We start from the raw sequence: 15219 nt of genomic DNA, 5'->3' as shown, positions 1-15219 counted from the left end.
TACAAGAAACATATCTTGTAACAAGAAATATCTCTTTCAGAAGTCCCAGTTATCGCATATGATACCCCATAGTTCTTATGTTGAAAGAAAGTTAGTCCTTATTCACCTTTTCTATGACACTCCATCAAGTTCTCTCATGCTCATCTCTTTTGAGATAATAATAAATGTATTAACAGAACATATTTCTTTGTCCCTTTCATGGAAACTGCTTCATATTTCAGCATCTTTATTTTCCTTTTCCCAATTTTGCTGCCCCTTTATTTAAAGACAGAAAGAGAATTGCAGTATCCTCCAGAATACAGGTACCTTAGATCAAAATAAGTGCTTTCTTTTCCTTGTATTTTCTCCCTAAATCATACCTAAAATATTTTAGTTTGTTGGTCAACATTGAATATTGAGTTGATGTTTCCCTCAGTAGTATTTCCGAACAGTAACTCTTTGGAACCTGTAATTTTGTACATAAACTTTCCTTTGGATTTCCCAATAACCTGTAAGTACCACATGCTATCATAACCACATCAGCAAGCTTTTAAGAAGGAGCTGCATTTCACATTGCTCATGTTCTGTTCTGACCAGCAAGTTCCTGTTCTGTGTCAATTGCAAAATAGGAGCCACCCCAAAATTATAACCTTTGCCATAAACTAACCTTTGAAAAAAGTTTCCTATTGTCTCCTCAAGTACTCTCATTTAATTTAGGTAAGAAATGAGGGGGAAAAAAGACAGGAAAAAATACCTAACAAAGTATATAACATGCTGAAGGCAAGAAAACATTCCCAGTGTGGCAAGCTTGCCATTCTTTGTACACATAAGACTGCTCAGTCAGGGAAGTTCTCTTCTGCTGATGCTTTAATTTTCCTTCAAGTTCACTTGCTACCAATCTTATCCTTCTCTTGCTTTTTGGTTCCACTCCCTTAGCCTATTTCCTTTTTTTAATTTATTTTTTTAATTATTCTTTTTTTCTTTTTTTCTTTTTTTTTTTTTTTCCCCTTCAGTAGAAGCATATTTACTAAGCCAGGTAGATGTACATGTTGCACTGACACCAACATTTTAGAGTTAAGTCCTGCCTCTGCAAAATTCCATGGAGCAAGCTACATGGAAAAGAGAGCACAGGAAAAAATAAAGAAAAAGACTACAGATGGAAACATACATCATCTTTGTGCAAAAAACTCAGACAGGAAAGATAACTTAGACAATGATTTCTCAGCTGAAATTTCAAGCTGAGCACAGCAAAGGTATAATATCTGAATTAGAGAGAGCACATACTTAATAGAGATTAAAATCTTAACTGAAGTCAACTCCTGGGCAAAAAAACCACCAGAGTTGTTGGAGGGCATCTACGAGAAAAAATCAGAACCAAGGCTCTAGAGACTCAGAGGTAATAACTGCACGGAAAAGGTCTTGTTGGCTTTATGTATGATAGAGGCTGTCTAAGACTTGTTTGGACAATATTTTCCATAAAGCCTGGTGTGTCCCTCCATATAGTTACAGTTTTTACAAGCATAAGGAATCACCAATGGTGCTGACCTATACAGTGTTTAGACCTTTTCACAGGTTCAGACTACAATTCATATGAGGCCGAAACAATGCAGGAGCTTTCATCAGCCCCTGCTGCAGGCATGAGATTCACGCAGTCTTTGGACTAAACGTCTATATGTACATGGACCCGATTCATGCTGGGCAGACTGGTCAGAACAAAAAGCTCTATGAGACTGGGAAAATTTGTGTCCTCTCCTTGAAGCAGTCAGCAATTGGTTATAAACTCTTTAGACATTTATGTTCCTGCTAATCAAAAAGACAAAGAGCAGGATACCATAATTTCCCAATTAAGTCAAATTTCTTGCTATGCAGAAAGGACTATTGTATGGTTATAGGTTGCTATTTTACTTCATTTTAAAATGTAATTAACATTTTTTTACATTACTGTTTTAAATCATACACTCTTCAGGAGAGAAAAATCAAATCATATATGTAAATTATTGCATTGGGGAAGAGTGAGTATCCCTGAGAGAAACAGACCTGCAGAGGGAGGGGAAGGAGGTGTTCCAGGTGCTGGAGCAGAAATTCCTCTGCAGCCCCTGGTGCAGCCCATGGTGAGGCAGCTGTGCCCATGCAGCCCTTGAAGATCCACAGGAGAGGAGAGATCCACCTGTAGCTCATAAAGGAGCCAGAGCCTGGAGCAGGGGGATGCCTGAAGGATGCTGTGATCCCATGGGAAGCTTATGCTGGAACAGGTTTCTGTCAGAAAGAAAAAGGAGAGTGATAGAGTGACTGGGTGGATACCTGACATCCAGCCAAGGTCAACCCACCAGAATTAGATATTAACTTAATCTTTGTGGTGTGTCATTTTAACAGAAAGACTTTAAAAGATGCTTCTGCCTGTTTATTTTGCTTTTTTGATAATGACTTACCTTTGGTCAGCTTCATAAGTCTCTCATGCGAAACCAGGGAAAGAAGACACTTTTTTGGAATAGGAGAAATGTGACAATAAATAATGAATTTTATGAAAGCTAGAGTGTACAGAAATCACATTAATTTTTAAAACTTATTCCCTAGTGCAAAATGTTGACTTTATGTACAGATAAGGAATTAAAATCAGACACAAATGGACACAAATATCTTTCCCTGCTGTTATTTTGGACCTCTTCTCATAGAATGTTTTTGAATTTGAAGCAGTACTACCTGATCCATCTATCTTGTGTAGCGAATACTCAGGAATATGTTGATATCTAAAGAATTGCTCAGTAGTAATAACTTTTTTTTTTTTTTTTTTTTTTTTTTTTTTTTTAATGCATAGCTTTATTTGGTCTTTGGAGTTTAAACTTTGGTTCACTATTCATCACTCCCCCTAAATAGGAATCCTATTTTATCTGATGTATTTATAAAAAGGAATCCTGTTTTATATGATGTATTTATGATCTAGTGTCTAAATTTCTTGCAAGATACTATACAAATACATTCAAACAACCTTACTATCTGTCTTGGAATGCCTTCAGCTCTACACTTAAGTTTTAAAATATGCATATCAACTTAATAACAGAGGTTGCTGACTGGGATGATGAAAGACATGAGATGTGACTGGCTCCCGTAGGTCTCATGGGTGCTAATCCTGAAACAGAATGTTAGGTTTGTTCCTTTTTTTCTTATAGAAATTTTCCCCATGAGTTGCTAAGAGACTAAGTGCAGGTGCTTAGATGGTGCCTGACCAACACAAAGGAGGTGGCTGAAAGTCGGGAGGGGGAAGATCACACGAGTTTGGGGACAGGAAAAGGACAGGGCTGCGGGAGCTGGGGGCTCTTCTTGCTCTCAGCATCCGAGAGGACGGCCAGACTGTGGTTTGCTGCGAGAGGAGTCCACTGTCAACAGAAAGTACGGTTCTGGGAAATCTGCCATCATCTGCTCGTGTGCCCAGGAATTCTGAGTTCCTTCACCTGCCCTGCTGGAGCTGGGCCAGCTCTGTCTGGCCATCACGGTTCCTTCAGCACTGCTCACTTTGCCGGGACTTTCCCCCTGCCTGCTGGGGACTCTCGCCGTTCCATCCACCAGCCTGGGAGTTCCCACCATTCCAGCGTGGTGCTCTCAGGGGATCAGACTGCCCCAGGCTTTGTCAAACAAAACCTGTTTATTATTAATGCTGTAGTCATTGTTTGTTTGCCTTGTTATTCTTACTAGTAAAGAACTGTTATTCCTTTCCCCATACCTCTATCTGAAAAGCCCCTTTAATTTTCTAAATTATAGTAACTTAGAAGCAGGGGATTACAATACCCCATTCCTAGAGAGGCCCCGCCCCTCCCTAGCAAATTCCTGTCTTTTAAACCAAGACACAGAGTAACCACATTTTAAAGGGCAATATTAGTAAACATGTTACTGCTAACTGGGGGCAGGAAATTAGTGCGGCTAACAACTCACCACCACTACTGGTTAGTGCCATATTCCATTTCAAACCCAGAATAGAACACGTACTTGCTTACTAGAGTTGCTTGCCAGTGGAATGGAACTTTTTCCTCCCTTTAAAGGAATTTAATTTTTATCCTGGTGTACATGCTGTTTTTTTCACTAGCGATATTTTCAAATGTTCCCTCACTGAGGAAGGCAGGCAGCTACAACTTTTCTCTCTCCCCTTTTTTTTTTTTTTTTTTTTTTTTTTTTTTTTTTTTTTTTTTGTGAATAAAATGCTGACATTTTCATATGCAGTTGACAACACCCAAAACTTCAAATGAGTTCAAATGAGGCTTGTTCCTTTCTTTGGATTAGTCTTGAGCTAGAACTCAAGTTAGAGAAGTATTTCAGATCTGAATGAAACTGTATGGTGAATGCAGCTTTCTTGGATATGGACATGGCTATGGAATAAGATAGCATTGAAAAAGAGGATTCCTAGCTTTTCCACAGGAACTGGAAGAAACAACTTTCAGCACAAAATTCTCTGTGGCTTAAGGCTCTTTGAACATTTAGATAACACTAGCAATGAAAAAGCTGCATCTTACTATGGACTGGGTAAATCTAAAGCAGCAGACTGCTACATTTGATGTCTGGCTGACACAAACATATTTAATCTTCCTTTAATCTCCTCTGAAATACAAATTGGTTAAACTCAGAGAAAAACTCAGAGAAGTTGTGGATAGAGGCCAAAGCTGTGATCTCCCATGTTATACACACCAAGGTACCTCACTGGTATCCTCAGCTGTACAACCTTTCAACTGTAAAGGCCCATCCTTGACAGCCTCTGGACCTAAGTTGCAGAATTTCAAATTGGTCCTGCAAGGAGCAACACCATAAATCAATGTGGAAACTCAAGCTTATTTGGTGTTGTCAGCTCTCATGACTTTTTCATTAGATGAAGTTTAGTAACATCTGCCTTACAGTCTCCATTCCCTCTTATTCTGTTTAGAATGCTATGGTTACATCAGAACCTAAGCTTTCTTTTAAAAAAGAAGTACTCTAGCTTCTGTTTTGAAGCTGGAATTTGGAAATATAACTTTTGTGTCCATTGACAGTTTAAAACACAGGAGGCAAACTAAAAGGACCAGGCGTGTGTTAATTTGCGTTGTGGGAGAGGGATAAACTTTTTGTGGTCCAATATATGTTTTCAATATATTGGACTGGTATATTAAAGAGTTTACTGGCCCTTCGTTGTTGAAAAGACTCATAAACATCCTCTGTAAAACAGATCTCATACAAAACTTTATAAAATGCATTCTATTTACAACTAAATCTAAAAACCTAAATTTAAATCTAAAAATCTAAATTTAAAACTAAATCTAAAGCTCTGGAGGCCTCTTTTTCAAGTTTATCTGATTGATAATGATCTAGGTCACAATGCAGTAGGGTCTTCCTATGACTCTGCCAGTATTGTTTCACAAACAGTAGAGTCATTAAGTACTACTTAAAAAATAGCAGAGACTCAACACAGGATACAGACCCTTTTATTGTTTGAGTCAACTTCAACCAGCACTCCAGCAGATTAAAAGAATGATGGGTTTGTGTTTATAAAGTGAGTTGAAAACAAAGTACAGAGGAATTGCCTGATGCCACTGTGGGGAAGCATACTGACGATAAGCAATCTTCTCAGTCCAAGTCAATGCAAACCAGTGTCTGTTTTTAACCATTACAGTCTTTTCTAATATTCCCAACAGAAAGGTCAGGCCCAGGAAGATTAAACACACCTTTTTGGGATCTATCCATCCTGGTCCTTAAGCCATTAACATGACCGGTCGATAGCACTCATGGACTCTTACAAGGAAATATATGAAATCAGCAACCTCCCCCCAAACAGTAAAATCCAATTACATATTTGAAATACAAGTATAAATTTAACTAAGGGGGTTAATATAATTTGCGAGGTTTTGTGCTGGCATAAATTCCTACATTTCTAGAGCACTCAAACATAGCCTTTCCACTGAACTGCAGAATGCATTAGATTATCTGCCGGTAACAAATATTTATTAGGCTAGGATGTTAAATGTAATAATGTCTGGGAATTAAGGTATACATCAGCAGAGGGCATACAGAAGGTCAGAAAGCATTCAAATGTAAACTAACCTGAAAATACCTAGAAATAATCCATAGTTTTATCAAAGTTTTATTTCACTATCAGCATTTGCCTTTTGTTACTGCTTCTAGACATAAGAACATGAATTATACAAACATTAAAGAAATACTCTTTAATTACAATTCTACGCTTATATTCTTACAGTTCTTGCCTTCCCAAAACCTGTTATATGAAGTTCCCCTGGAATGCACATGGGAAAACAGCAAAATAAAGGCTTTTTTTGTGGGCTTACCCCTCTCAAGAAAGGCCAATACAATCCATTATTGAAGTTTTGAATGTCATCCTATTTTCAAATGTGTTATGTAAAACACATTTGAAAACCAAGAGTCAACATATACAAAAAAAAGTTATGCCTGAAGAAGTGGGACTAAGCTTATCTGTGGAACTGAAAACATGATTGCAGGTCTAATTCAAAAGATGTGCACAACTCAATTTGCTGACCCTACTTTGAGAAGAAACTTAGGAAAATATAAAAGACTAAATTGAATTCTCAATATCTGTATGAAATAGCTTTAGATCTACTTTGGATGTAAATGGACTAGAAACTTCTAAAGACATGGCCACTCCTTTCAGTAAGCTGTGCTTTTATTTTTGGAAACCATAGGGTTTTTTCCCTGTAGCTGGTATATAAGACAACAGAACTTAGAAAATTCAAGTGTGGTCAGGCTGAATGATTATTTTTATCAGTGATTTTGACTGGTCCTAACCAGCTATTTCTGAAAATGTTTCTGTGCAATACTATAAAACACTTATGAAGAGCTGAGGTAGCTCTGCATCTTGTGATAAGAAGGCCACCTCCATATCCTCCTCACCAAGATCATCAGAAATGTAATCAATAGCTTTGGAGAGAGCTCATCACAAAGCTTTAGACTTTGCATTAGGGTCTATTCCAGTGCTTTCCAAAGTGTATATGTGGCAGGGAAATGTACAGCTTAGAATGTGTGCCAGATAGTCCACTGGAGTGAAGAAGTATGGATTCTAGCATTAACAAACAAAACAAAACAATAAAATAAAATAGTGTTTGCTTCTTTCATCTTTATCTCACATTGTTTTAACTTCTATTTTAGTAAGCATTTACATAATACATTAATAGAATTATACATGTATACAATTTATAAACCAACATATATGCCTCTATTATGGGTACATGCTCAGAAAGGTTTTACTGATAGAGGTGCATAATCAAAAGCTTTTGGAAGTCACTAGTCTAGCTACAGTACAGTAATAGTATCAGTGAATAAAAGCAGAGGACATGCGACTGATATATTCTTTTATCACAATAAACTGATTTCCCAAGGACATATGATAAAACACAGGAATTGGAAAAACAGAAGTAATGTAGGGTGTTCCCCCTCCCCCTTTTCACTTCCTTTCATTTTTACATTTTCCTCCTTCCTCTCTATTTTTCATTATATTTGGCACTTCTCCATCTACTAGTTGCTCCACTCCCATTTAGATTAGTTATATTTTTCTTTCAAAAAATGTTTTATTTTGAAAAGACAAAAAATTTAAGCTCCTTTTGTATTTTTCATTTTTCCCTTTCCTCATTTTGTCTAGTTCTGTCAAAATCTCTCACTTCTCCCAGCATCTCTCCTTTTTCTGTCTCATTCTGCTGGTTCTGCTTTCCATTACCTAACCACAAACTCCTTTAATCTGATCTGCAGATCCATTTGCAGGCCTTCACCAGGCCAAACATTTACCTTAACCTTTTTTTCTTTTTCCCCACTGGAACATCCTATTTTCTGCATCCTCCCTTTTGTGTGTTTTCTTTTCCCACAACTAGATGGAAGAGAAATACTTAGGAGCAGATACATGCTTATGTAGTGTTCTGTTTCCTCTGGCCTTCTGGCTACTTGGCAACCAGCCTCTCCTCACGAAAGCAGGAACAGCTGAATATTTTCTGCAGGAAGTCCCTTCTTGTGTGTTCTTCTGTGCCACTGAAATGCAGAATATGGCACGCAGTCCATGGAACTTCATCCACGTCTGGCTGCAGGTTGGAAGACTTCTGAGATGGGCTTGGGAAGCACTGAGACGAGGACAGGGACAGCTAGACAAGAGTGCAAGGGACAATAAAGAGCCTGCAGGAAGAAATGGGTGTGTGAAGGTAAGGAGCAATCTAAACTCAAGGGAAGACTGGTCACATCAGTATGTGGCAATAGCTGCAATTCCAGTACACAGCTGCGAACAAAATTGTTTGTTACAGCTGCAAACATCACAATCAGCAATCTGGCAATAAGTGAGTTAATGATCAAGAGCCTTTGAAGTCTGACATTATTTAGTTGCTTCTCTGCTGCTGCGCTTCTCAAAAAATCATTAACCTAGGGGTTTCAAGACACACAGCGGCAAAAGAAGTATCAGTCACGGTGAACTATAATCCAAAAAAATAATGTAGATACGTATGACACAATGTTTTTTTCCTCCTAGAAGTTTACTAGAGTTAAAAGAAAGGATCAATACAGGAATTATCAATGTATATGCATTTTTTTTGTTGTTAAAAATATCACATCAAAGTGTTATAGTACATATCAGAAAACATTACTGACAAGTTAAAGATGATCATTTAGTTTTGGAGACATCAGATTATTTGAAAGCATGAGCACATATTTTCAGTAATGCAGTTTCTCAGTGCATCCTAAAGCATACAAAAGTGTGCATTACTTCTCAAACAAGACATATCATAGGACAACTAAATGACGAAGGAGAGGGAGCACTTCCTTTACCAAGAAAAATAGTGAAACCTACTAGAGAAGAGTTTGGCATGATGACAGAAAAACTGTTCACCAAATCCTTCAAACACAAAAGGGAGGACATTCATTTAGGAGTGAAAATTTAAGGAGATGGATTTAAAAACAGAGAAAAGAAAGTATTTCTTTTAGAGTGATGAAATTGTTGGATTTGTAGCCATAGAACAACAGTATCAAGAAGATTAAAAAGGCAAGAAACACAATCACGGACTACAGGTTTTAAAGGGCATAGGTTTGAATGTCGTCTTTGACATTTCTAGTTCTCTAATTTTGGATGTCAGTGGAGCACAAGAAGACCTGACAACAGAGAGTACCCAGTCTAAAAGCTCTTTCTAAATCACACCTCTGACTAGCAATGTTGCAGAGAGAGCACTGGGACAGATGGACAACTTACTTGACATACTACAGCACATCTTAAGATAATTTACTATAACTAAAGTATTTTCTGTGCATTAGTTGCTAATCTGTTTTCATGTTCTAAGCCATGTGGAAATGTGATACATTTAACAACACGGAAAGAGATTGTCCCCATGTTTCCTGTAAGCTCAATGCAGTGGATCAGCTCCCACCACCATAACCAAATTGGTTCCTTAATTAGACCTTTGTAACAGAAAAAAACCTCCTATGAATCATAAAATGAAAGCATCAAAAAGCACTGCAGCCAGCCAAATGATTTACTAATAAGAACAATCTAATTTTTGGCTATCATAAATGATCATTGACTACAATGAAACTATACAATTATTGAATATCTGTACATCTATCAGAGTCATGACACATGGAAATGTGTATATTTCAAACAAACAAACCTTAGTGATTCCTGTTTACTTTTAAAATCCAGTTGTTTACTGAAGTCATACAGTACTAAATACAATTCAGAACAAGGACAAAAAAATTACCATTAAGCACACACATTCTTATGGCCATGTCTTCACATGCCACAGAGACAATTTGACCCAGAACAGCTGCTGACCACTGACAAAGCAATAATCAGAAGTGCGTAATGATGCTTTGTTCACACACGAATGCTATTGTTTATATATAATTGTTTTTCTCAAATAGCTACACCCCATAGAATTCACCAAACTGTTAAAGCTGACAGAGACTTTTAAGGCCAACAAGTCCAATCACTGACATAGCACTGGTAGCTCTCCCACTAACCCATGTCCCCAGGTGTTGTGTCTACTTGTCTTTTAAATACCCTCAGGAAGGTGACTCAACCACCATCCTGAGCAGCCTCTTCAAATCCCTGACAGTCTCTTTAGTAACAATAGTTTGCTAATATACAATTCACACCCACCCTGGTGCAATGTGAGGACATTTTCTCTTTTTCTATCATTTGCTACTTGGAAGAAGATACTAAACTACGTAATAAAAAAACCAGCTGGATGCAAACTTCTGTGGAAAGCAAGCCTAAATGTCACAGATGAGATACGCACGGGAAAACACAACATGAGTTTGTAATCCATGAATAACGCCGTGCATAAAATCCATTTCCTTACATTAGAAAGTGAAAATATGGCAGGACTATAATGCATTGTACCAGCAGTCTGAAATGATTATGGATTAAATTTAATGTTTACCTCACTTGCATTTTTTTGAAGTTGCCTCCAGGACTGCATATTCAAATCTGCCAGTTCTTGTGGTTTTATCAAGCCTTGTGATATCGCATCTCTCTGAAGAGCTCTAGTTACTGATAAGTGAATCTCAACTTCTCCTTGAACCTGAACCCTCAAGATTTTGTGACTACAGAGAAACACATAAAATACAGCCTACGTTATCACCCTAACTTCTAGATAACTCAAATTATCATAGGTAACCCAAAATGTTGTCGTATTCCGTATCTATTTGGGCCCAAAATTGTTCCTGTTTCTTTGTGACCCTACAGCCGAGAAGGTGGGGCAGGGGGTGCTATCAGAGGCTTTTAAAGTTGGCTTGCACAAGCAGCTCATCCCCTCTTGCCATGTGGGTTTTGGCTTGCTGGCTTCCTGGTCTTTGCCCAGGCAGAGCTGTGTCCTTTTGGGATTCTTGCTCAGCTTTTTTCTCTTGTCTTGGAGAGCCTGCAGCTGGCAATTTTGAGCCGCCATTGAGGCAAATTCCACACGTGTTGCCTGTACTGCCGCACCAAGCGGGGCAGCCCCACTCCAGCAAGCTGGTCCAGATCCATCTGTCCCCACTCCAGGAGAGAAGACTATGGAGTCACACCAGCCCAGACACCTTGCCTTTACTGCTCCTACCAAGGGAAAGAGGAGTCCTTCCACAAATTCCTAGCCTGTGATCCACAGAACACCAGCTGCAGCTCCAGCTGGAGATAAGCAGAGCACAGGGGGATCAGGGAAGACTCACACTTACCTTTCCCTTTGTCCTTGAAACCACACACTTAGCTGTAGAGCATCATCCTGGGGGCTGTCCCCAGCATTTTGGGTCTCTCTGTTCTGTGGAGTCTGGGAGGCTTAGCAGTTTTGTATCTGGTGGATATTTGCTGCTATTTCTTGACTCTTGCTGTCCACATTGTCAGTAAACTTATCTTTTCACTTACATCTACTTGTATTCATCACTTATGGGCGTAAAAGGATTGGTTGAACCTATAAAGGGAGGCAGCTCATTCCAGAGTGTTCTTCTTCAAGTTGTCTTAAACCAAGATACAAACTCTTCTTGTTTAGGAATTGTAAGTAACATAATGACAGGGTATCTATTACACACCTGCTATGATGAGCAAAATGAGATCATCCTAGGCTCTACAAATAGTGCAGAAGAGGAACTCATACATTTTTTCAAGTCTGCAGTTTTTGTCTATCCTCCTGTTCTGGCTCCAAGTATGTGGTTTGTGTTCCACCACTTCAGTGGCCACAAAATCTCTGACATAAAGAAACTTTTATTAAATCGTGTTGCTAACTATAAATGATACTACAACACAAACAGAATTCTAATAATAAGGCATGCACTACTTTGCTTTTCTCTGTGCAGCACACTATGATACACTTGGCCAAATACAAAATAGAGAAGTAAACTATATATTTAACTAGTATCATCTTGAGAAGCAGAAAAGCCTGAAAACTGCAATGGCTCATCAGCACTTAGATTTTACCACCCAAATCTTTTGTGTATGTGCTTCTAATGAATTAAAGCCTTGCCATCAATGTAACAAAACCACACCATCCTGGGAGGCTATTTTAAACCACACACTCCTTGCTCTCCTCAGAATGACATACATAAATACATGACATTTACAATTAAAGTGTACTTAGACCATATGACCTTTAAAAGCAGATGATTTGGCCAACCAAAAACGTTTGCAATATTTCAGGTGCTAGAGAAAGAGTTGCAGTGCCATTGTGTGCCCTTGAGGTACTAGATGAGTTACTGATCAAATGACTGGAAATGCTTGTCTAGCTTAAGACTTATTTGGATCTTTGGCATAGTTGAGTTTTAGACTTTTAGTCAATTCATCATCTACCCTATTCCAGAAGAAAACCTCTGGCAAAAACATTTGTGGCTTTGGAAATTAAAAATGTCTCAGTATAATAGCCTGATTACCACCTACCTGATGCACCCAAAGCTCCAGGAGACAAGGCACAGTTACCTACTTGAAGTGCACACAGCTTCTAGCCTAATATGAAGGTATATTGACTGTCTCATCAATGTCTCTCTCATGTCTTCTTTGCAGTGCTCATTGAAGATCAGAAAGCTACTTGCCCTCTTCAAGAAAAAAAAAAAATTGAAAATTAAACATTAAAGGTACAACAGTTTGTATGGTTTACCAACCATACTCCTTTACCAACTTCTTTTAAGCAACAAGACCATTTCAAGGTTTTCTCATTATTTTGAAAAGTGTTATTAGAAGAGACACCTTACTAATGCTCCTAGGAAAAACTTAAGTCTGAGATAATTTCTTATGGTTGCCATTCCTAACTGGAAGAGTAATCTGTTTTTAAGACCATTTCTTTTACATTGTCCTCTTTCTTAAAACATTTTCCTTGCTATTTTACCATAAGTTTGCTACAATCTTGTTTCCTTGCACAGAAAGAAGACAACTTAACAGAGAAATTTATTAAAAAAAAAAAGGGGAAAAAATACAGGGTAGAAATTATTTTCATCATCCAATAGAATTTATTAGAGAATCATTCTTTCTTTTTATGACTGTTTATAATTAATAATCTCACAACTCAAAATCAGTTATGAAGTTCCATATGTCAAGAGTTCTAAAGTAGTGGCATGCTAACACATCAGTCTGGTGGTTCTCGACTGGTTCTCAAGCTGAATGGGTTTTCACACTAACTTTTAACAATGAGAATTATCTGAATGGTTTAACTGATGGTAAGCAAGCCTGACACACAGTTACTAGCTCATTACAAACCTCCCCACAAAAAAATTTTCATTTGTTTAACAAACATTAATCAGGTGAAGTAGAACCAATTTTATTACCAGATTTTATTGAAACAACCCAAAACCACCCTATCTCAACTTAATAGTACCTTTGAATGCAACATTTCCATCTTTGACAATGTTTAAGATATCTTTCAAGCACTTCTTTTCAGGATAGCATGCTTATACTTTGCTTCTAGCTTTTCAACCTTCCTTTTGTAGTATGCTCTAGCAATCTGTGATCTTTGATGACACTGTCTCTGATATAAAATCTGGTATTAGTCTGATTCAGCAGCAGTGCATCAAACGGTGGTGTAAGGACTAAGAAAAGGGGCTTTTGTTGCTTGCTGTTGCTTTAAAGTAAAGCATCAAAAGTAGGGAACACCAACTGGAGATAATTCTTTTAAATAGTCTCCACTTCTGAGCTGCTGTACACAGAATGACAGAGGCTGAAAGGAGCCCCTTGAGATCATCTACTTGTGTGCTCAGAGCAGGGTCAGCTACAATGGGTTGCCTAAAGCTGTGTTCAGCTGAATTCTGACAATGTGTAAAGATGAGAACTCCAGTCAGTCCCAATACTTGATCTGCCTCACCAAAAAAACCCCCAAACCCAAACAATAACAAAAATAACCACGATCAAAGCAAAACAAACAAACAAAAAACCCCAAACAAACAAACACAAAAACCAAAACAACTTGCTAATTTCAGTATACATTTTCTAATTTTTAGTGTGTTGACTCTTGCCTCTCAGAGAGCAGTACAGGGAAACGTTCAGCTCTCTCCACTCCCTCCCTCAGATATTCACAGATAACTGTTAATATAATGCCAAACCTTTTCTTCCCCAGGATGAATAGCCCCACATCTCTCAGCATCTCTTCCCGTGCTGGATGCACCAGTCATAGCTGTGGCCCTGCACTGGACTTCCTCCAGTACATGCATATCTTCCCCCCATGCAAAAGCCCAGAGCTAGACCCAGCATTTCACACACATCTGCACTCACAGTGCAGAGAAGAGGGGTAGGATCACTTCCCATGACCTGCTGGCAAATCCCTACCTATTGGGCCTGGAATGCTCTTGCTCACCACCTTTGGCATAAGGGTGCATTGCTGGCTTATGTGCAGCCTGTCCCAGCAGGGTCCCCAAATACTTTTCTGCAAAGTTTTCAACCAATCAGCCCCCTACTTACATACTATCTTCCTTGAAAATATTAACAGTGTAGTGAGAAAAATTAGTATCTGTAAGACCTGGAATATTCCAAATGAGCAGTACCTTGTTGTCCATTGTCACCTAACTAAAGGAGCCCCAAAATAAACATGAAATGTTTTTCCCCTACAAAAAAAAAGTCTTGAAAAGGAAAGTAAGTTTGAAATCAATCAATAAGAGTAGCTAATTGAATATACACTAGAACTCTTTCATGCCAGAAGTGGGAAGTAAAGAGGGGAGAGTTTTATGGAACTGTGAATATAAAAGCAAAACATGTCCCAAACAGACCCCACCTTTAGAAGGTAATCACATGTTTTACATATATGAAGTTGTTTTAAAAATTGATTTGCCAAGGTTTCTAGTAAACTGTCTTTTTCAGTTCTATCAAAAAAATCTCTTAAAGGAAAAAAAAAAAACAAAACCAAAAAAACAACCAGGAATGACCCCAGCATGCTTACAAACCACTCTTTTTTTTCTTTTTTCCCTAAAATACAGGCATTGTCTTTTCAATGAATGCTGAATCAACTTTATTTATCAGAAGACAATTGCATCTGTAACATTAAACAACAGCCCATTGTCAATTTCACCAAAACGATGGTATAAGGATAAGACAATCAGGACATCAAATGTTTTTTTCATTGTTGCAACAGCTCAGAGCTGCTTTCTGTCACTAAAAAGTTTGCTGCCATAATACAATCTGCACTACAGGCTAGGCTATGCCTAAAACCCACTTAAATTCCTTCACATACCCAAATCATCTGAAAAAATACAGGTATAAAACAAAAATCAGCACAAACTGGCAATAATTACCTGCGAGTAAATGGTGCAAAAGAGACCAGAATCTCTACTCACCAGTGCAAT

The sequence above is a fragment of the Hirundo rustica genome, chromosome Z (assembly GCF_015227805.2).
Source record: "Hirundo rustica isolate bHirRus1 chromosome Z, bHirRus1.pri.v3, whole genome shotgun sequence".
In the NCBI taxonomy this organism is placed as follows: Eukaryota; Metazoa; Chordata; class Aves; order Passeriformes; family Hirundinidae; genus Hirundo; species Hirundo rustica.
The sequence above is the reverse complement of the archived record's forward strand: the minus strand, read 5'-3'. Positions refer to the sequence as shown.